Genomic DNA, 5,173 nt, shown 5'->3' on the forward strand with positions numbered 1-5,173 from the left:
CTGTGGAGTTTATTTGAAAATACAACCTCACTTATACACAAACATATGATTTTACACTTCACATTTATGTTGATACAACATTCGATGGCAACATCAGTTAGAAAATAATTCAGAAATAATTTGCAAAAAATGTGCAGAACTAACATCTGTGAAATACAGGTTGAAAATCTACTCTTATCCAGTCCACAGGATAAGGCCCCCGTTCATCTTTCTCTGAGTGGGGAAAGTATTCTTTTTAGATATGGGGGGAGAATTGTGGAAATAGAAGCTGGAGGGGTCCAAGAATTGTCCTTGACTTGAGTTTCCCCAAGTCAAAACTGAGATTGTAAAAGTTGCTCTGGTCAGTTAGTACAGATCTTTAGTTAATTTTATATCTTGGTTAGGTCTAAGTTAAAATTAGTTAAATAGCGCAGATTTGTACTCCAGATCCCAAACCTGCTGGACCAGAAAGTTTCAACCTGTACTCTGCAAAGAATTGATTTGAAACCAGTAGGTTGACTTTTAAACTTCTGACTGTTTGAACTGAATCCACCTGTATGTGAGGAAATGATGCTTTATAATGCTGTAATGTTACAGCAACAGAGGGTGAGGTAGTCGGGGTCAGAATGTTGCAGTGGTACTTAAACTAGCAGTTTTTGCTGATTGGATGTGCTCAAAGTAAATAGTTTTTATGCTGGAGTTTGGTGTGTATTTTTGTAAGCGTAGAGCTCCAAGTGTATTTACTAACATTACTTTGAAAATGTTATCGTACCCTGTTGATACCATGCATGACCAACCAACTGGTCTCTATTGATGGAAATGCATCAGAGTGCAAAAGGAAATTGAACTGGGTTTATGGATGTCTATCATACCCCAATTCCCCTTTATGTTGGTTCCAGTTTACTGGAGGTCTGTTTTCTATTAAAATTTATACAATTGTTACTCTTCTGCTCTGCCATGGGTCATAATGGAAATATTCAGAATATTTGTAAATAAAATTTATTTTCCTCATTTTTGAATTGCTATTTGTTATTATAGAAGAATTTTAATCAAAGTTGAAATTAACTTAAACCTATTAAATCCATTGCTCACAATTAGTTTGAAGCTTAAAAATCTGTCATTGTTTGAAAGGCTAATCTTTGTGGTCAGATTTGAACATGTCTGTAGTGTGTGATCTTGTCGTTACATGACATGAACCATTACTGCTCTATATTACCTATAAGTAAATCATTCCCTGATGAGGAACTAGCAAAAGCTAATATATTGAACATGATTTCTGTACTGTTCATCCCAACATTTTAATGTAAAGTCAGAAAGAGTAGTGAAATTTTGCTAGTATCTACGAAGTTGCAGTTAAAAGTACTATTTTTGGTACAAGTGCTCTCTGCACTTTGAAGAGCATTATCTCATTGAAAGCAAAAGATATTTCTCTAACTTCCAGTTAATTACATGTACCATCTGTAATGCAGTGTATTGAAAGTTCAGTGGCCAGACTGCAGTGTAATCATTTAAATATTTGGATATTAAGGAATATGGGGTTAGTAAAGAAAAGTGGCCCTGGGGCAAATGACCAGCCATGATTTATTCAATGGTGGAGCAGGTGCAAGGGAGCCAATGGCCTGCTTCTGGTTTTATTTTCTTTTATTTAGAGATACAGCACAGAAGAGGCCCTCCCGGCCATTCGATCCGAGCTCCCAGCAATCCTTGACAACCCTGATTTAACTCGCAGAACAATTTACAATGATCTATTACCGTACCCGTTAAATCTCTGGACTGTGGGAGGACACCAGCGCACCTGGGAAAACCGCACGTATTCAACGGGAAGGACGTTACAGATGACGCCAGGATTGAGCTCCAAACTCCGCGACACCCCAAGCTGTAATTGCGTCATACTAACCACTACGCTACTGTTTGATGTTGCGGTCTTCTCTGAGCTTGGCCGTTAGCTTGCAATTCAATTCAGACATTTCATCACCAGTTGAGGTGACATCCTCAGTGCGTAGTTGTTGGTGTTTCTCTCTGGGAATGCTCACATTTACATAGTCCCCTGTTTGCTTGCCTCAGTCCTGATTGGCTACCCCTGCAGTTGACCTTTGAATTCTATTGGCTTGTGTTTCTTTGGCTCTGAGGGGTTCGTAGATGCGGTCTTATTTCGATATGTTTGTTAACAGCTATCAGAAAAGAGGCACACTTCTAAAAGTTCTCATGGTTGTCTGCAATGTATGAATAAGATGGAGTTAAAATATTTTTCTAGGATTGCACCAACAACTTTTGGTTTGGCTGTCTGTTTTCTCCCGCATATTAATACAACATTTTTCATTTATCGATAAGCCTTATCCATTGCATTTTTATTGAGAGCGGTGAGCATTGCGATTAGTTATTACCAACAATGCTTGATCTAGCAAGAACAAGTTTCATGGGGCTTTTCTGAATGTCAAGAACAGAATCATGTCCACTGGGTTGTCTTGAAATTTTTCTGTAACAAATTGTTTTCAGTAGCCAGCTTTGCACGTTACTAAAGGAAAAACCACTGTTCTAATGAGCATCTTATATGTCTAATTAATGCAGACGTGTGCAAAGTTTCTTCTGATTTAGAACATCCTGAAACATAACCATATATTTACATTGTCTGTTTAAGAAAGGTTCAATAGAGTGACTTAATAAAAATTCATTTACTAGGAGATGTAACACTTCTCTGCCTCTTCACCTGTCCCTTTGTTTTCCTGCATGTCTCAATGCAGTGATCTTTATTCAGTGGTGATCATGTGCACAGAGGTGATTAATAGACATTTGATAATTATTGCTCCAAAATAAACTCGTATTAATCAGTTTGAAAGTAACATATGTTTTGCCTGAGGCTGGAAACCCTCCGGCTTCCCCGCTGAGAGAGAGGCTGCAAGGCAGCAAGGGTATTGCTCTTCTCATCACAGGCGTAGGGCCAGCCAGTAGCTTTCATTGAGAATTTTGTGGCATTCAGAATATGATGGGGATCCCTTTTTTATAAAAAAAATTATAATATCAAATTTGAACATAGACAGGAGGAAGATACTTAAAATATGGGGATTTGATAGTGTAGATGAATTATTCCTTGTGGGTAATTCACCATAAGGGAGCAACATCTTAAAAATTAGTTGGGCTATTCAGGGGTTAAATCTGATGCCTCCCTTCCTTCAAACAAAGGACTGTGGAAACCTAGAACTGTTGTCCAAAAGCTATGGATGCTAGGGTAAACTGGATTTTCAAAGCCTCAGGTTACATTTTTGGTGGGTAACAGTGTCAAAAGTATATTAAAGCAGTTACACTGGGGCCAAGGCACAGGCATTCATGATGTAATTGAATGTTAGAATGGAGACAGCAAAGGGTATTGCTGATCACCCTTGTTCAACAAACTCCTGTATAGACTTCAAAGTCAATCTCAGAGTTTAATATTGCTGCTATTGATAATCATTTAATTTGTTTTCTTTACAATCAAACTGTTGAAAAGAATCACATTCACATTCTTTCCCAAAGCACCCATAAACAAGGATTTCTTCTTAAGTAGTCAGGTTTTTATTTACAAAGTCTTTAATAATTTACTAAAAACTTAGTAGATCTTTATCAGTCAAGGTGACCCATATTTAAATTATTACCTTGATGTTAATTTGGATCAATTGTGTAAGATATGAAGTATCACAAGGTGCCCTTTAGAATATAACTTAGTGATTCTAATATATTTGACAAGCATATTATCATCTAAGGGAATATATTTTACGGAGTTATTTAAAATTTAAAAAGAAAGAAATCTGGAAGTTCATAGCCATATTTTCACTGAAACTTCTCTATTGAAAATCTCATACACAGTTTGCTAACGTCGGTTAACATTAAATGATAAAGTTGTAGTTACATAAATTCTAATGTCTTCAAATCTTTTGTAACTGATTATATTTAAACCATCCTAAATTCTATTTTAAAAATGCACAAATTGATAAATAACTGGTTAATACTGAAAATGGAGCCACTGTTTTTTGATGGTCAGTATTTGATGACTTGTTTTATTAAATATTAAAGTTATGGTTGAATCTTACCCTCACGGTCTGTCGTATAATTTGGCAGGATGGAAAGAACTTACTTAAAAGTATAACCAGTACCTCTCACCACATTACTACCTGGGAAAGCTTGCACTGTTTCAGGCAAATTTATCTCAGCTTTAGCCAATTCTGCTACCAAAACAAAACCATAGTTGTTGGTATATCTGGACTAGTATTCCTGAAACCTACTAAGTTGTTTTCTCTTGTGAGGGATAAAAAGGTATTTTATGTTAAAGAACTTAACCAATGTGCCAAAACAATAAACAGCCAAAGCATTTAATATTGTGCCAAATGGGATCCACAGTTTTATTTTGGTGGAAAAGATAAATTTCAGAATGTGTTTATTCCTCAAAGGGTTAATGCCTCAGGAATGTCAGTAGAAATTGTGGTCATTCTATTAAAAGACAATCATTTATTAGGTGTGTTGAATCTCCAAATTTGAGCCCTGATTATCATCATTGCTGTTTGCTTAATTTATAATTGTTGCTACAAATTTCTTTATTAGGTGCATTGAATTAGAGCAGTGAAAATGTAATGGTTAATTTTACAGTCTTTGCACAAAGTTCATGTTAATCCCTATTAATTCAGAATCATATTTCTAGAATTTTCTGCCAAATTTAAGCCCTCAATTTATGGATTTAGCAGAATCTGATGAATTTAAACCCAGCAAATCCAATCATTCTAACCTGTCAGCTTTAAGCTCGATTCATGCATCAGCAATGCTTAATGGATAAGTATTTTCATATTAATTTTGTGCATGCTATTTCAACCAATGTTACTCCCATTATTTAATGTATCTTCCATCTCCAGTATTTAATAGTTAACAAATTTAACATTTCCAACAAATAAAATTTTGTCTATTACCACAATATCTTTTGCTTATTTTTTAATTTTTTCGCTAAATGACTGACTTGGGAATGATCATTACAGCACTCTCACTGTTGACTCAAATTTACCCCTCAACACTATAGTTTCCATTAAAACCATTGGAACTTATTTAAGCAACTTGATGGATGATGGAACTGAAGAGGAGCTTTTAGAGCTGAAACAACAGTTTCAGATTAAGGTGGTATTAGGTTTGGTTACCAGTTTTGAAAAGTGAGTTGATCTAAGCTGACTTTAGTGTT

Source organism: Hemitrygon akajei, chromosome 32, assembly GCF_048418815.1.
Source record: "Hemitrygon akajei chromosome 32, sHemAka1.3, whole genome shotgun sequence".
Classification (NCBI taxonomy): domain Eukaryota; kingdom Metazoa; phylum Chordata; class Chondrichthyes; order Myliobatiformes; family Dasyatidae; genus Hemitrygon; species Hemitrygon akajei.